The following is a 19,001-nucleotide window of genomic DNA, read 5'->3' as shown; positions in this document are numbered from 1 at the left end:
CCCATTGCCTAGTATGGCAGGGTTCTCATTCTGGCACTCTTCCCTTAAATTTGAGTACTGAGCTCCAGGGTATTATGCAGATACAGAATAAGTCTGCTGCCAGAAGTATTTTAATACTGAAAATATACTTGAATTATTTAGTGTTTGAAGCATTGTACAAATATCAAGTGCTACAAAATTGCCTATTTTTGTTTCACAGGGGCCAACTCATACCAGTGGAAAGCAGCGGTTTATTGGAGATATTCTGAACAATATGGCAAACTCCAGTTATCTGCAAATCTGTAGTACTGATTGTGATAGATATAATACCCTGGACAAACCTTACTGAATTACGTTTAGTATCTTTGAAATTCATTGTATTACGAATGCAAATGTTTACACACCGTGTGCAATTGCATGGAAATTCGTTAGAAGGAAGACAGGATTAAGGCAATATTTGAGAGATATTAGGAACTTCAAAGGATTTTTTTGGACAAAATGCGTCAAGTGGATTTCCTAGGAAATATTGGGGGGGGGGGAGGAATATGAATGCAAATGCCCCCTTGCAATCCATCCTTTTGAAATTACACTGTGGGAAGAGAAACCGATTGTCTACTGATTACCTGCTTCTAGAAACTTCAGATTAAAGACCCCTGAACTGTATAAAGGATGGACAAGACTTTTCATGAGGATGCTAATTCTGAGATAAGGCTGTTATGACCTTGTGGCCACAAAAGAGATGCCTTTGCAGGATGGGGTTAAAGGATTCATTTGCCAGAGCCCAGGTTGGAGACAGTTCAGGTGATCTCTGGTAAGTTTATTAGCATTTGCGTAGGTTCTTTTATTGTTTTTAATGTTTTCTCTGTAATGTTTATACATCAGGAACAAAGTGGGCTTGCATGGGAAGTGTGAAGGGCAATTTTTAACTATGGCAATTACACATTGAGGTGAAAGGCCAAGCAGGTCTGCTTAAACAGTTGGATTTTACTGGTGAGTTCATAGTATAATCAGGGAGCAGCCCTATGAACCTGTTTAGAAGAATGTAGTGTCAACTGAAAAGGATTAACAAAGAGACCAGTCAGAATACAAAAAATGTCATTGCTCTGCCACTGTTGACTACAAAGAGACAATGCTGTCTAAAACATCCCCTTGAAGGCCACCAATATATAAAACATTGAACTGCACTAGCATAAAACCTGACCATTATGCATGTATTAATAGGGTGCCAATATATTTAGTTTTCAAAATGAATGAATATAGGAGACCCAGAGAGTCATGATTCTCAGCAGCTTTTTTGTCCAATAGCTGCTCCGCAAGCTTGAGAGTTACTTTCAAGAGCATGAAGTGATAGAGGAATCAGCAATTTGTCATCTACTGCTCCTCCCTGCGTGAGCCCAATATGAAAGTAAAATGGACAGTAACATTTCTAGCAGGATTCACAGCTCTGAAAACATCCAGAATGCCTGGGGGGGGGGGGGGGGGAGGAGAATAATGGATGTTGATAAAATTGCTTGAGCAATCCCTTTGTCTCAAAACCATTCTTTTCCAGGATTCACACAGATTTTTGGAAAGAGTTTACTTAACCCCCCCCAAAAACAAATCCCTAATATGCATTTCCTCCTCTTTTTGCTCAAGCTCAACTGTTTAATATTCAAATATACTTATCAAGAAAAACTAGTAAAGAACACAACATTTTCCTTGGTTCTAGTTAATTAGTTTTTACAGCTAATTTAGCCTCTTTCATCTCATGGAAAGCCAAATTCCAACACCTTAATTCATGTTGAATAACACCTGATTTTGCATGTGACTCCATTGCTTTGAACAAGAAGTTACTTTTCAGTATGGGTAAAAGGATCTGGACTGGACCCAGGATATCAATGAGCAGATTGGTATTTTCTTTAATTTACACCCCTGTCCCACAGCTACACCCCTGTCCCACAGCACGTGTGCACGCGCGCACGCAGACTTTTCAGAGCGATCAGAATAGTTCACTGCAGTTACTCGATGGTCTTTTAAAAATGTGAGCTGTGGGACTAATCACAAGTTATGTGATATCGTTTGTTCCCTGAGGGGTGAGTGTAGCTCTTCCTTAAGAGGAAGGTTTGAAGAAGCCACATGGGCTTTGAATCTCTTAGGAAAGTGTCACAGTTTGGGGACAGGTAAGATATTTAAGGAATTTAAAATAACTTTTCCTTCCGATGCAGTGAGAGTTACAGCCTTCACACTGGTGTCACAAACAAAGTGAACCTTAACACAGCAGAGGCCAGCCCACACTGCCTACTGGTTTCTAATCTGATTGGTGCATGGTATTTAGCCAGTCCCAACATAGGAAGTTGTAACTCTAAGATTCAAGTGGAGTCAGCAAGACAAGTCTGCAGGGGAAAAAATAATGACCTAAACCCCTCAATTCCTATTTCAGTGGTAACTCAAGTATTCAGAATCTCTTAGACAAACTGTTCTCTAGACATCCCTGGAGTATGGCTTCCTTGGATCATTTATCCCTTCCCCTCCCCCTTTTAGCTTTTCCAGAACTGAAGGACCCTTACACCTCCATGACACTAGATGTTAAGTTTCCTGAATCCACTGATGAAGCATCTTAATAGATCTCCTTCTGGGAGAAGCAACTGCAGCATGCCAATTTGAGAAACCCTAATGAATTATCAATTGTTGGTCAGCTGTGTGAAAGCTACAAGAACTGAACTGAAAGGGGTGCCAAAAAAGAGGCTATCGACAGGCAATTGCATGGGCTCTTGAGTTGAAAGATAACCAAGGTCAAATATGTGAGTTGGAGGGACTGAGAGACTCAGTTAATGAAGAGGTGGTGCAAACTGCATCTCCCCAATTACTTTCTATTGTCTACTAAAAAAATTGCACTAGAGAGTCTAATATAGGGTTCCATAAAACTGTAGCTTAAGCACAGGGAGTGATTTTAAACAAAGTATAAAAGGAAAAGGTGAGTAGGTAGAAACCATTAGAAAAGGCTATATTTCCATGAATCTTGTTGTGGGAAGCCATATCATCCCAACACACTAACTCAGGCAGGGAAGGACAGAAAGAGCTGATGCTCAACAGACATTTCCCCTGCAAATTTGGGGCCCAACTTTCAACAATCATTCACATGAGTAACCCCGAGCCAAGAAATTTTTTAGGATCAGGCTCATAGAATGGGGGAGAGGGGGAAATGAAGTCATCTAGTTTTATGAGGTACGTGGAGTTATTACAGCAGACACACCTGGGAACTTATTCTCAATTGCTTTGCACCTTAGTCTGCTCAGTGCAAGGTTAGAGGATTACAGTAAAAGTGTGTCTGCATCCTGTCTCCATGATAGCTTCCACCATTGCTACCACAGATGGGTCTGTAGGAGCAGAGAGTTAGGTGTACAAAGTTTACTAGTATTGGACACAGACACAAAGGGAGAGGATAGAAATACAGCTGTTTGCTCTGGAGACTATTGTGCTGGCAGAAAAACAAACCAACACAAAGGTGAGGCTTTGCAATAGGGAATGTTCAAACACTTAAAGGGATAGGACTTCACATTCCTCACCTTATTTTATAAAAACTTTCCAACTGCACACACACAATCATTTACATAGGTTATATAGTGTTTCATGGTAGCTAACAAAGTTGTGGGTGGACTCCTACAGCTTCTGAAGTTGCAAGGGATTTTTCTACTCTGGAATAGCAACTCAGTAAACTAAACCATTTATAATTTCAGGTGCACAACTGATTTTCCCTCCCTTTTGGGGTAACATGGTGATGGTGGTGTAGCAGTGTCCTGGACAACAGGAACAGTTTAGAGTAAGGAATCAGCTGGATCTGGTATCAGACTGAAATATGCTCTGACTTCAGTACTTCGAGGCTGCAACTAGTCTATATGTTGTTTCCATAAAATACCACTGGATAATTTTACCAGCAAAACCACCCCACAGGTCCCATGCATTTTACGAGTTCTCCAGGTACTAATTTCACTCCATGACTGTAGTTGCTAGTCTATTTAGTGATTTAAAGGGCTTGGGGCTCCCACTGCTGCTACCCTCCAGGGCCCTTTAAATTGCCACCCGAGCCCCACTGCTAGAGCCTTGGGGTAGCAGCTGCGGGGCTCTGGCAGTGATTTAAAGGGCCAGGGGCTCCCGGCTGCCACTACTTCAGCGGAGCCCCAGGCCCTTTAAAGCTCTGCCAGAGGCCGGGGCCCTCTCCGATGGTGATTTAAAGGGCCTGGGGCTGTGGTAGCAGCAGCTAGAGCCCAGGGCCCTTTAAATCACCCCCAGGGCTCCCAGCTGCCTCTGTAGCTGGTAGTTCCAGGGTGATTTAAAGGGCTCGGGGCTCCCAGCTGCTGCTACCATAGCCCCAGTCCCGGGGCCCTTTAAATCCTGATTTAAAGTGCCCGGGGATTTAAGGCCCTGCCTCTTCTGGTAGAGGCCACGCCTCTTCCAGTTGAGGACCCCCCCTCTCCTCCAAGGACTCCGGAGTACCGTTAAGTCTTAAGTTACTTTCACCCCTGCTTCCACTAGTCATTTTGTAGCAGGATGGCATGGAGCAGAGCATGTGTGTTGAATTCCATTTGAAATTAGGAACTCTGGAATTCTTCAAAACAGTATTGAGGTCCATTGTTACTCACTAACTAATGTTTTAGCCAATTTGGTTTACCAGGTACAAAGAAGTCCAATGGTCTTGGTAGCTGTAGCAGTCGTCATCATTCTGGAAACTTCTGGCTATTGTGAATGGGCATTGACTAAGACTAAGAAAAAAAAACAACCTTCTAAAATGTCTGGCAAAGTCCACATGAATGTGTCTCCAATGAGTCTGAGGTCATGACTAAGGATGTAGACTAATTGGGCCAGGATCATGTTGAATTTGCTGACACATAGTACAGCACTTCACCTTCCTCTCAATGTCTGTCGATCCCTGGCCACTCACTACACATGACTCGGGGCTATGACCTTCAGCCGTATAATGCCAAAATTACCTTTGTTAAGAGCTTCTAAAACCTGAGATTGAAGTGATTTCGAAGTGATCACTAGCATTCCCCATAAGATGCAATGGTGATTCACAGAATTCACATTGATTTGACACAAATTGTGTAAATTGGGGATTCTTATGATCCAACACTGTACCTCGTAATACCATTCCTTTCACAAGGAAAAGCACATCATCCTTAGCAGTCTCTTTGTTGATGTTTATGCAAGTGATGAGTAACCAATCCATCAAATGAGATAAAACCACTTAATCTAAAGATTCTTTGGGCTGATGGGAGCTTGGGCATGGCAGGCACGCTATGCTGAGTCCATTTACAGAATTGGCTAGTATAGGAATGAACTGAAAAAGTAGCAATATCCATCTTTGCATACAAGCTACAACTAATGACAGAATTCCATGTTTTGATCCAAAAATTGAAAGGAATGAGCAATGATCAGTCAGCAAGATAAAATACCTATCATACAGATAAGTATGGAACTTCCGCATTCCAACAATAATGCTGAGAACTTCTCACTCTATTTGTATATAGTTCTTCTCAGGAGTGGTGAGTGTTCATGATGCAAAGACAATTGGTTTCTCCATGCCATTAGAAAAATTATGGGAAAGAACTGCACCCATTCCATAATGTGAAGCATCACAAGCCAATGGCAGTGAAGCATGAAAGTGCATTGGTACTTTGATTGATGTACACTCAGACTCTTTAGTCCATTTCAATTTTTTCCTTTTTCTTGTAAGAAGTCATTTAAAGAGTGCCTAATTCTGTTGCCAGATTAGGCAGAAGTTATGCAGTCCTAAAAATGAAAGTAACTATGACAGTCTCTGGCAGGGGCTCTTGAAGAACTGCCTTCTCTTTCCTCTGGTGATTTCCGTAAGCCCATGGCTTCAATTACATGCCCAAGGTATTCAGCTGAAGGTCTGAAAAACTTTTATTTGTCTTGATGTACTTTCAGTCCATGGTCTTCCAAACACTGCAAGACAACATCCAAATTTTGAGGAAGATACTCTTGATCCTTGTCTGTAAGAAAGATGTCAGCCAAATCAGACTGAATGGAGTTCAGTCCTTTCAGAATCTCATCCATAGCTTTCTGGAACAGGGCAGATGCTGATGTGATACCAAAAGGCAACCTGTTGTAACAACCTTTTTGCATGTTTTGTGAGATGCCAGGTCAGTCTCCATTGTAGGTATGTACTGAGCAACTACAATTTATTGAAACACTGTCTTCCAGTAAGAGTAGCAAACAATCTTCAATACAAGGTAGTGGATACTGGTCTGCAAGTAAAACTGGATTCAGTGTCACCTGGACATCTCCATAAATTTGGACAGGAGCCATCCTTCTTGATCACTAATATGATGGGGGGTAGCCCACTCACTGTGTGAAATCAGTGATAAGACTCCAATGTTCACTAAATGGTCCAAATCAGCTTCCACCATAGGCATCAGAGCATAAGGCACAACTCTTGGCTTGCAATATTTTAGTTTGCTGTCAGACGTAACAGTGAAATTCATTGCTCCAGTGTCCAAGTTCTTTTTCAAAAACTTTGGAGGGTCTGTCCAGGATTTCTTGAAGATTTTCAAAGTGTTCTGATACCATGGGCAGTGCTAGGTCTTGGCCAGTATCACTAGAGTTAGTCTGTTTCCATATTATGCATTCCTGACTTCTGTCCTTTGTTAGGTTCAGTCTTCATAGGTGTCTTCTTCAAATGATGGTTATTCTATGTTGCTGATCGTTGAACTGTGTGACAGGTTACCGTGACATGCCCTTTCTTCTGGCACTTCCTGCAAATAACCTGGTGTACCTAGCAATCCTTCTTAATATGCAGTTTGTGAGCAATGGACAAATGGAAATTCCTTACATTCCCATTGTTCACTGTCTCACTGATCCAGGTGGTGAAATTCTTGGCTGATATTAAAAAGTCTAGAGAATCCTTTTCTGCAGTCTCCATGACACTGCTACTTCAACAGCCTTCTTGAATGTAAGTGCTGATATAGTCAGTAACTTTTCCAGATCTAGTCACTGGGCATCATTTAATGCTTTTTCCAAACTGGCATTGTCCTGTCAACTTCCTTAGAGCAGCAGCAAATTGTGTTACTGACTCACCACTTCCCTGATGGAACTGATATTGTTCTGCTGTCATTGATGGGTCAGGACAGGGCCGGTTTTGCGCCCTAGGTGAAACTTCCACCTTGCGTCCCCCCTCCTCCTTTTGTCCCCCTGGAGCATCGCTTATTATAAACTTTCAAAAATGAATACAGTGGAGTCACATCTTACGTGAGGGTTAGGTTCTAAGGCAGCGCGTAAGAGGAAAATCGCGTATAGTGAAAATTACCATAAAGTACAGTACACACAGTATACATTAGAACAGGGGTCCTCAACCTACAGCACGTGCGCCAAAGGTGGCACGTGAGCCAATTTTTTTTTTTTTTAATGGCAGGCTGCGGGTCCCAGCTGCTGCTGAGCCCGCTGCCGGCCTGGGGTTCTGTTCACTCAGCCGGCAGCGGGCTGAGCGGGGCCGGCGGCCGGGACCCCAGACCAGCCGCGGGCTGAGCTGCTCAGCCCATTGCAGGTCTGGGGTTCTGTCCGCCGGCTCCTGCCAGCCAGGGTCCTGGCTGCCAGCCCCACTCAGCCCGCTGCTGGGACCCCAGCTGGCAGAAGCCAGCGATCCTCTTTCTAGGTGAACTTTTTCCCCTTTAAAAAAAATTTCATCTTGGTAAATGGGAGCACTGTGCACTCATGGGATAGAAGGTCAGCATTGACAATATGTTATATTTAGACCCAGCAGAGAAACAGATAGAAACAGCTGTCTGCTGTGGAGATTATCATTCTGGCAGCAAATCTGAAACCAACATGAAAGTGAGGCTTTGCATTGGGGAGGAGGAAAGTGCTCAAACATTTAAAGGGACAGAACATCACAAGTCTAGACAAGGCTTTACCATAGTCATTTATGCCTGTGAGGGTAGGTGTGAAATGCTACCACATCAGAACAGTAGCTTTTACACAGATGTAAAGGATTCCACAAGGTACAAGACAGGGAGAATCAGGCCCATGAACTTTGGACTACCAAAGCTGCATTTAAATGTGAATTTAAAAGGTGTTTGTAGCAGTAAAAAAAAAAAAAAAAGTACAGAATCATAACATTTGTTTACTGTGTTAGGATGAAATGGCTGCCCCACAACATGATGCATGCCACCCGTGTTTGCAGCCCATTGTGACTTTAGGGCATATCCATCCTGGTTGTAACACCATTCATTTCAGTGAATAAATTTGGCGTTTCATGCATGCACCAGAATGTTTTGAACATTTCTTGTATCACCTGCTTTTTCAGTGCTGCCACAACTTTCATGCCAAGCTAGTCCATATTTTTGCAACCCAGGACTGGAAAGAGGAGGCACAGATGCAGCCTAAGGTGTCCTCCACCAGCACACCACAATCCGAGATAGATCCAAGAGTAAAACACTAGGGCAGCTAGCATGCATTATTGTAGGATGCCAGCCAAAACTGTGCCAACTGTGCCTTTAAGACAGTTCAGTGATAGTCACCTTCCCCTGTGAGTGACTGAGAATGATTCATCACTTCAAAAAGATGTGCTATAGCCAGTAGTGACAGCCATGAGATATTTTCAGAGTCCTGTAGAAGTAGAGAATTTAAAATCATGTAGTCCCATACTCATAGGTTCAGATCCTGGATAGCCTTATGTAAGTGACCACACTGAAGGCATGCGAGTAAAAGTTTGTAGGATTCAGCCCATACACTCCAGCCCTTTTCAGAGAAGAACTGGAATACATTCAGAGGCTGCACTTAGCAGTTATATGGTGAAGCCTATTTCTCAATTATTAAGAAAACAATGTATTAATTTTATCCTTTTACAAAATAGGACAATATGCAAGTCTTGCACTTTCCACAACACTGATCTTCAGGCTTAGCAAAATTTGATTTTTTTAAATATAATTTTGACTGATAATATCAATGTATTTTTAAAGCATTTTCCCCCTATTTTCAATATAAGTTTTCACAATTATGCAAAATTATGATGTGATGCTATGCCCCATATTCTTCAGAGATATTGTTATGATATTAATATGGGATAACTAAGATATGTTTTATGCAAGTTGGATCACGTGAGGTATCATTGGAAAGGTTATGATGTACTGACTATGATATCCTATTTGTATGCATGTATCATTGCTGTATCTGAAGTTAGGAATATTGACTATGTAACAATTACAAAAGTGTTTGCACCTGGGGAACGCCCACCAGACAATGCAACCAGTCTGGCTGGTTAGTCAATAAACCATTAGGGATAATAATAGGCTGGTTAGTCAATAAGCCATTAGGGATAACAATAGGTTTTTGAAGATGCTTATCTCAGACCTTCCTGAGATGCTGCTTTGACACTGCAGGGTCATGTGATTATGTCACCTGGTACTGGACACTATCTTGAACTGCTAGTACTTTTCCACGAGTAGGGGGGTGGGGATCCAATTGGGAAACAAATGATTCCCACCATATGTAAATCTTGTTTAAGGCTGGGAAGTGAGTTAATCAGGGTTTGTTCTTCACTGAATCCCCACCCAGGATGACTGCTGGAGACATCTAAGAAACAAAGACAAAAGCATGGGGCGGGGTGGGGGAGTACTGAACGTGGGCTGGGAATGGTTTCTGGTCCATGAAAGATATACCTGGATTTTTAAGCTGCAAGCAAGAGCTGTCTGTCCACAAAAATTCTGCAACCTGCTTAAAACAACATTTAGGATGAGAAATTACTACTTGTAGCCAGTTTCTTCAGTGTATTGAGCTTAGTTTGCGTGTTTATTTGCTCAGTAATATGCTGAGATCTGTTTGCTATCCCCTATAATCACTTAAAATCTACCTTTTGTAGTTAATAAACTTATTTTTTGTTTATTCTAAAACCAGTTTGTGTAATTCATATGGGGGGGGGGGGGGAAGACACAAAATGCTCCTCCACATGAGAGTCAAAATAGTTGGAACTTTATGCTCCAATTCTAACAGCTGGCATTTGTGTATGCCTATTCTCATTTAGTTAGTCTCTGAGCACACAGATATGTGCTAGGAACCATCCAGAGACAAAAATAGAAGTGGTCTGGAACAAATATCAAATTTGTATTTTAGTCACTTTCATCATAGGACCAATTCATGTAATAAATGAATTGAACTGAGCAAATAAGAATTCTATATAAAAGGCATTAATAAAACCAGAGATGACTCGTATCTACAGGGTGGGGGCAGGGCAGAGTGAGGACAGCCGCTTCAGCAGATGTTACTAAGCATGCTCAATCCATGTGAGCATGGTTAGTACAAGCCAAGCAGCAACTCGGGGTAGGGAAGGGCATGACCCCACAGGTCCCTCCCCCACTCATCACTTCTTTAATATTATTTGTTTTATTCAGCGCCAAAGACCCATTTCCCCACTACTTATATCTGAAAAGTCAAATTCATCCCTCTTGTAATTCTTCTGAAGTCCATGCAGTTACAGTAGGATGAATTTGTGTTTTTATATCCACAGTTTTAATGGGTCTCCAGAGGTGCTGTGCAGCACAGCAGAGCCGATTCCTTTAGCTTCAGAGCTAGATGTTAATATCCATTTCAATCTGGCATCCATGCCTCCTGACTGACCCCCCAATAAAGGAACAGGTATCCCAAAATCTCAAATATCAGCAGGCAAAGATTTGTCTAGTGGGAGCTGCTATAAAGCGGGGTTATGTGTTGTCCTTTAACCTTTCCCATTTTTTCTTTATATTTTTTAAATTGTTTGCTGTTTAATAAATTGTATTTGCTTTGAACTGTATGTAATGATCAGAGGGTCAGGGAAGCATCCAGTGCAGAGAGAGCACCCTGTGAAGAGAGAGCACCCCAGAGTGGGGACACCCTAGCCCCTTCCCTAAGTGACCATGACAAGGTTGGGGATGGAGCCCACCAGGAATCTTGGGCCCAGCCTTGTTGGGATTATGAGGACTCTCCTGTGTAGCAGAGTGGAAGGGGAGCCCTTGAGGTCAGGCAGACCTCTGGGTAAAGGAAGTAGGAGTGAGGATTCAGATCCTTTCTCTAGCCCATTTCACCAGGCTAGTGTATAAGCCAGGAAAGTTCCCCACAATAGCAGGACCATTGCCCCACTTACACAAGCATGCTGGCTCTGGTGAATCCCATTCTGAAGTGCTGAACTCAGGCTTTATGATGCTCAGTGATTTTCTAAGCACCTAAATTGAGGGGTGGCGATGCTCAGCATTGCAAGGCCACAGGGCCTGTGTCTCTTTGTGAATCTAGCCCCTACAGTGTCACTGTTTAATGTTTAGGTGGGGGGAATAGCTTAGTGGTTTGAACATTGGCCTGCTAAACCCAGGGCTGTGAGTTCAATCCTTGAGGGGGCCATTTAGGGATCCGGGGCAAAAAATCTGTCTGGGGATTGGTCCTGCTTTGAGCAGGAGGTTGGACTAGATGACTTCCTGAGGTCCCTTCCAACCCTGATATTCTATGATTCTAGGATAAACAAAGATGCAATTTAAGAAGCCACCCTTTATCACACATAGGAGAAAAAAAAGTTGCCTTAAAAAAAAAAAAAAAAAAACCCCGCACACCCCAACCCATGTGGATACTGAGTCTTATAAAAGTGTCCAAAATGAAACTTGTTAAGAGGGTGAAGACATCCAGGCTTCTGCAATTTGTTGTTTTGAATGCATTTCTAACCATTTGCTCCCCCTGAACTGAGAAAATGCCTGAGCTTGAAAACATTACTCATCCAAATGCTGTCTCCTGACCTGATTAAAAAAAAAAAAAAAACGCGCACAAATTCTAACATGATAACTGCAAGACAAGAGAAATAAACTGGAACTTGAGATTAATATCAACAGCTGTATGCAAATACTTTGGCCATCTTAAAAGAACATTATTAGTCTTTTAGTACACCAAGCCTTCATATATTACAGCTATTAAAACTTCAACACAAAGCCCTTTCAGGATGTTTTAATGATCAATGAATGACTTAATGAACATTGAGCTGCAGGCTATTAACCCAGAGTATGACCTCTACTAGCTATGAGTTAAGGCAGTAATAGTAGGGATGTAGCTTCCAAGGAAAGTATCTGGATAAATATGTGGAGTAATTAAATTCTGTGCTCTAGAATTTTACAGTTCCTATTGCTGAAACTTATGCAATTATTAAAAGAGAGAGTATCACCTAAAACCTTTTGCCAAAGAAATCCATTTTTTTGCATTGACTTTAATCTCCCTTTGGTACTTGAAAGCAAAGGTGTTCTGAAGAGACAGTGAGAAGTGGGGAGGGGGGGGAATAAAATTTAGGATGACTTAGCAAAACAATCTCCTTCAAGCTTTAGGGCATAATCAAGAGTGAAAAATAGGATATTTTTACCCTACTTTGAAAGAGTAATTGAAGGTCACTTCCAAAGGCAGGATATTGGAGAAGCTAGACCATTGATCTGTTCTGGTACGTTGAAATCTACATTCCTATGAATGTGTCTCAGTATTGTAGACTTCTGTTCATTTGTTTGTGCTGGAATCCAAACATTTTTATATTAATATTGTTTTCAGTCATGTTTCTTATTTTGAATGAAACATCAAGCTTGATAAAAACCTATATATAACTGATCAGATGAACAATGAGAAAAGATACATTGTATTTCTCCATTTTAAAAATCCATTTTATGTCCCAGGTTACTAGGTATGTGATAATAAATGATCTTTTTATACAAATATCACAATGCTAGTGAATTTGGCTCTCAAATACTAGGGCTACAAGTACGGATTAGAGTTAACTGTAGGGAAAGCATTGGAAACATCACAAGTCCACCAAATGCATCAACTGTCCACCATGGCAAGCTGTGTACAAATCCCAGAAGAACATATCTGATAAAGATTACAAACCTCCCACCCTAATTTTTTCTTGCAATTTAAGTGAATATGGCCCCAGATACAAGAGGTAAAATCCTTTGGCATTACTCTTCACCCAATAAATCATCTCATTCCACTTCCTATATAAAACTTATTGAGAAACTGTGAAGGGAGGATTAGGGGTTCTTATTACACATAAACAAAGGAAGATCAATTTCAAAGAAGATAACATTCATAAGTATATTAAGCATTAGGAAGAAAACAGATGAACTGAAATTTAGGTTAGCTTATATTCAAATATCTTTTTTTCAGATTATAATTAAAAGCTCAAGTTTATTTTTCAAATACTGCTGCACTTCTAGCAATTAACTGAAAGGAGACTTTGTAGGCTATGGAACATGCAGAATTTGAAAAGCTCACAGTCAATCACGTGTGGTTCTTGATGGCTGCCCTACTTCACCTGAAGACAGATACAGTACTCTATGCATATTCATGAACTCTAATTCAATAAGGGATAGTGATTAGTTTTTAAAATGCGCACGTTGTACAGATGCCATTTTTGAATGCATGACATTTTCTGCATGACATTCATCAGTAAAATAAATGCCAAGTTCCCCATCTTATTTCGAATGATGAAAAAGCTCTGTGTAATTATCCCAAGGTCTCCTAATTCTTGCAGATCAAGTTCCTTTGTAAGTATCTCATCTATTCTCTCAAGTATTGGGAGGATTACAGCATCAGGACATATAGGAAAATATACTGCAGTATATGTTAATAGAATTCCCCACTTCCCCCTCACTGCAAAATGCATGAGATAGACTAGCCTGTGGTCATTATTAAAGAAACACTATTAGTTTCTAGTTCTTGTACTTCTGCATCTTATAGTCTATGACTAAACGCATGGGAAAAGCTGCTTAGGGGGCAGGAAATTTGATTTTCTTCTCCATCTTCAGAAGGTTTGGCACCTGTAGAATGATGAGAGGGTTCAACCTCATCAGCTGTATTGATGTACCCTCTTAGCCTTGGCAACAATTCTTGAATGTGTTCTGCCATTGGTGGCTTTCTTCCACAGCTGTGCAAGTGTGCCAAACTGAAGTCAGAGTTGCAATGCAGGTCGAAATGAAGGTATAACATGAGGACACAGGGAAGTGATTTGTATTTACTTACTTGTTCTGGTAAGATATTAGCAGGAAAAACATACCAAAGAAAGTAATTGCTTAGAGACACATGGTAACTTCAATAGACTAAATCCTAAATTATATCAGTACAAGTGAGAGTACACTTGGACCCTCAGTGAGTTTGGATGAACATGTGCAGTATGAGACACGGTTGTAGTGAATGAGGTGGGCATCCCTTGGATTCCTCCCTCAGTGTGCAATTTGCAAGATCTGGAATGAATGAAGAAAGTTCATTCATTGAACAGTGAGGATTAACAGTTTCCTCATTCATTAAGTATCAACCATCCAGTGTGCTGAGTGAGGTAGGAGTAGTGTGGAAAAAAAAATCTAGCTTAAAATCATGTAATTAAAGTTGATATCAAAATGCATGCACTAAAGGGAGCAGATTCAGAGTTGTGTGACATTTCCTGAGTTTAAGTGATTCATTGTGCATCCTTGGGGGAAAAGAAAACTTTTAACAGTTATTTGCATTGAATTATATATTGGAAGCCAACAGAAATCAGATGAACATACCTTGTGAAGACGACTAGCAATAACCCAGTGCATATGAATCTGGAAAAAATAGGTTTTGTGCAGATGAAGATGAATTAGCACTGTGTCCACAAGAAAGAACTATTCAGTTTTTAAAGTTACATTTTATATGCTGTACTAAATGAGTTGGAGAATATATAGCTATAGCTCTACCTTTATCAGTTATTGCTTGGCAACTATTGAAGGCAGAAACAGACAGCCTATTAATGGGCTTTTGGTTCATTCATTTCTCTTTTTCTGACTCACTCAATATTATGGCATCTCTTAGTTCCATGATACAAGTTACAAACTACTAATAAAAATTGTATGTGTTTAGTTTGCCTCAAATAATCACTTGCCTGGATATTAACAGTTCAAATTTCAGAGTCTACATGTACTATTGAATGCATGCAGTTCCCTGTATGCATGTGCCAGATGAGGACTTGCATGCACACAATAGGATTTTAGTAATAATGGGTTCAAATCTAGAAAAATTAACTAATTTCAGTGAAGTTGCTCCTGATTTATATTGTAACAGAGCAGATTTTGGCCCACATAATATCCTTTCTGGGAGGTACTTAAACTCTAAATATCCTATAGTTCAATACTTGTTTTGGGGGATAGTTACAACATCCCTGTCATGTTTTTACCCGTATGTTGCTGCTATGTATTCAGTCTTAGCTCCTGCTTAACAGCTTTTGTCTGGGGGTTAGTTTAATTAAAAATTTCATACATAAGAACTACCGGTAAATAAAAGAACCTCAGGGAATGCTAGGTGATAGTGTATCACTCTTCAAATCACTGGAAAAATCTCTTTTTTTTAATTCTATCTGAAACCTTACTTTTAGGACCACATTCTCCAGTACCTTCTGGTTGCTTTATATCACCCTGGAGCACCACAGAGCAGCCAGAACATACTAGCTAGATTCCTCAAGCTTCTGATCACCATATTCTCCCTCCTATCCCCAAACAGCTCCCTCCATTACCATCTCTCTTGCCTCCTTCCGACCCCCACATTCCCGTGCATCAGGGAAAACAGAAGCCTACAGTGTGGTCAGGAGGTGAGACACTCAGACCCATTGATAATAATGGGAGATGGCAGCCATCTTGAAAGAGGGCAGTTCCTCATAGAATTCAAAAGCATCAGCTACTTTTGATTGTATAATATGAGAAGCCTAGAGTGTAATTTTTCAGAGAACTTAGCACTTTAGATGTTCAGTGCAGAGCCCCTATTGACCTCTATTGCAAGTGCTCAGCATTCCTGCAAATCAGACCTCAGGTGTCTCAACCTGGGTACCCAGACAGCGAGCAACACGTAATGGCCACTTGTGAAAATTTTGTTTGATGAGACTTGACCAGAATCACAAAGGCAGCATCAAATTCTTTCCAGTGGCAACTAACCAAGTTTAGGCACATTTTTACAGGGACAGCAAAAAGCACATCCGACATCAGCATGATCTCTCTATCAAATTTCAAGTCTCTGCTCCAAAATATGGCAGTACTAGAGCATCTCAACAAAATTGCTGTACCAATTTGTTTAACATGGACAAACAAAAACTATTTTTTCCCCTTAAGCTCCTTCTTGGAAATGGCTGAACTGTTTTAACTGAAACTTCCCAAAGAATTCAGCATTAGGCACACACCTGACATAGAAAGTGCCAGCCCAAATAGCTACGTTTAGCAAACTGAAAACAGGCTCTTACAATGGAAGCCATCAGGCAACCTTAATTATAGAAGTCACTACCTGCACTGCATATAATTATCTTAAAATAAACCACATGTACTGGCAAGCAGACAAATTGAATCATTTTTCCAGTCAGATAACTGATCACCACATTTTCTGATCAAATCAGTGGCACAGTTTGCGAAAGTCTCTTTTCAGATATCAGTTCTATAAATGGACACAAGTCTTACCTCAAAACCCAATTTTCTTGAATTATAGGTCTTTATCTGTACTTTGTAGAAAGCAATGAAGGATAATGGGTCAAACTCTGCCTTCAGATCTGCACTGTCATTCTCTGAGTTTTATATTAAGGAGCCAGAAAGAAGAAAGAGCAGAGAGGAAAGTTATAGCTGTTTCCATCAGCAATAGCTACCAGATGGATAAAATGGTAACGTACAAAACCATAGGTTACATTGATCCATCCAAGCTCCTAGGTTCACAACAATCCACCTGGTCCCAATAGGAGCATACTGCATACTGAGTCTAGCTGCTCCCTGGATCCACTCCTTGCAGCCTTCTCACTTCCAAAACAGCCATAATAATCATGCACATTTAGGGCCTAATCCTACCTGGTGGTCCAGCCCCTTGGAGTAGATGGCACTATCTGATATGCATTTTAAAACAGCCCTCCACTAGACTGCACAACCTCCTGGGCAGAGATTATTTCTTTGTGTTTATATGATGCCCAGCACAATTTTACCTCATCAGCAGATGTGCCCTTGACTAGTCCAAGTCTTCCTCTGCTGGTTGGGTAGTATTCCCCTCCAGTCAAACTAAGGATCTTCTTCCCAAGTACTTCTTCAGCCCTTGTTTGCTAGAATCCCCACCTACCCCCCTGCCAGGAATCAGCACCAAGATGTAGGTGAGTCCATACCCTTCCCCCACTATGCATTCCAGTCCACTGGCCTTAACTACAGAAGCAACCTTCTCCTACAAACAGCTGTATTTTCCCCTCAAGACTACTGCCCTATGCTGGTTGGCAGACCTGCATTTACACCACCCTATCTGACTGCAGGCTTCTCCAGCTGAGAGCAATTAAGGTAAACAAAACCAAAGTAACACTTATCTGAGATCTCAGTTCAGCAATTTACTTTTCTGACTGGATTGCGGTAACCTTGTTCTAGACATACAGGCCCCTGCTTTTCTCAATTCTGCCTTTTCAGATTGAGGCAAGCAGGAACAGAACATTTCCTTCTTTCCCCTTAACATGAGTAAAAGCTGCTTCCTCTCTGGCTTAAGCAACTGCCTGAGTCCAGGTGGAAATTCCCTGCTTAATCCAGTTTGGGGTATGATCATCCCACCACAGGCTCTTGTGAATTTATCACAGGAAACCTGATTTTGGCCTGGTTTTAATTGCTGTGTAGACGTGCCCATAGAGAGGTTTAAAACTCTGCTGCTGCATGTTACGAGGACTGGTTATTTAGCTGAAATTGCAGAGGCTCATGTTTTTACTTCTAGAGATCAGGGGATTCAGTCCCCACCACAGACAACTGAAATGGTGTTGGTGGTGTATTTGGCTATGACATCTTTAACCACTAGACCACACTCTGACCCCAGAGCCAGGAATGAAAACCAAGAATCTTGATGCCCAGCATTCCACTGCTGTTACATAAATAGGAGTATAACCCACCAGTAATGGGGATGTTTTGTCTCCTTTTGTGGGCTGGTCCATGTATGCCTGGGGTATGTGGGGCTACATGCCAAAGTGAAAAGCAGGCTGCGTCCACACTGTGGTGTATAGCTACATGCAGTAGTGTAGGGCTCTGGCAGGTGGGAGGCACCCAGGAAAGATTCCAGCAGCAGGGAGCTTCCAGCATAGGTGCCAACTCCGTGGGTGCTCTGGGGCTGGAGCACCCACAGGGAAAAATTAGCGGTTCCTCTGCACCCACCAGCAGCCAAGCTCCCCCCACTCCGCACCCGCCTCTTCCCCGCCTCCTCCCCTGAGTGCGCTGCATCCCTGCTCCTCTGCCTACCTCCCAGTGCTTCCTGCCACCTAACAGCTATTTGGCGGCGCTTTGGACTTTCCGGCAGGGAGGGGGAGTAGCGGGGACCTGGTGCGCTCAGGGGAGGAGGCGGAGAAGAGGTGGGACAGGGCAGGGACTTGAGGGAAGGGGGTGGGATGGGGTGAGGGTGGTGCAGGGGCAGGAAGAGGTGGGGAAGGGGCAGGGCCAGGGGCGGGGAGAGGTCGAGTACCCACCGGGCAAAGGGAAAGTCGGCGCCTATGGCTTCCAGAGCCTTTCCCCACTGCCTCCCCCTGCCAGAGCCTTTCAGTGTGGTGGGAAAAGGCTCCAGCAATGGGACACTAGTGTAGACATGAGAGGTACTACTTGGGCATGTAGAGAGCATGTACGGTATGTATCCTGGTGTGTGTCTATTTTACTTGCCTAAGCAGTGCCTGTCTACACTGCTATTTATGCCCTGCTAGTTGGGTGTGCAATGTCAGTACTCTACATGTCATAAGTGTAGCCACACGTATAGAGAACAACATACTCTCCCCACACCACAGTACTCCTATAGCTCAAGTAGACAAGGCATGTGCTGTGGATTCTAACCCTGCTGATGACCCTTGTGGTGTGTGTGTGTAAGTGAGGGTAAGAGCTCTGGAATAATTGTAGGAACAGTTTTGTTTTGCAAAACATAGTTAGAAATTAATTTAGATGTTCTAATATTTATTTTACTGCTGTATTTTTATGATTGGTATTTGGTTAATGGGAGCTGTCTCTTTAAGAATAAGTGGTGGCAGATTTACAGGGTGTTTGGGACTATGAGCT

The 19,001-nt window shown here is 41.9% G+C and overlaps 1 long non-coding RNA gene across 1 annotated transcript in view; it reads right to left on the bottom strand.

Annotated features, from left to right (window-relative positions):
- Positions 1-17,258, bottom strand: part of LOC135981503 (uncharacterized) — a 38,575-nt gene extending 21,317 nt beyond the window's left edge. Inside the window, exons 1-2 of the long non-coding RNA XR_010598537.1 lie at positions 16,931-17,258; positions 14,511-14,549 (exon numbers count right to left, since the gene is read on the bottom strand). This is a non-coding gene — a long non-coding RNA (uncharacterized LOC135981503). The remainder of the gene's footprint in view (positions 1-14,510; positions 14,550-16,930) is intronic.
- Positions 17,259-19,001: the final 1,743 nt, after the last annotated feature.

The sequence above is a fragment of the Chrysemys picta genome, chromosome 2 (genome assembly GCF_011386835.1).
Source record: "Chrysemys picta bellii isolate R12L10 chromosome 2, ASM1138683v2, whole genome shotgun sequence".
Taxonomy (NCBI): domain Eukaryota; kingdom Metazoa; phylum Chordata; order Testudines; family Emydidae; genus Chrysemys; species Chrysemys picta.
This window is presented reverse-complemented; position numbering and strand designations above follow the sequence as displayed.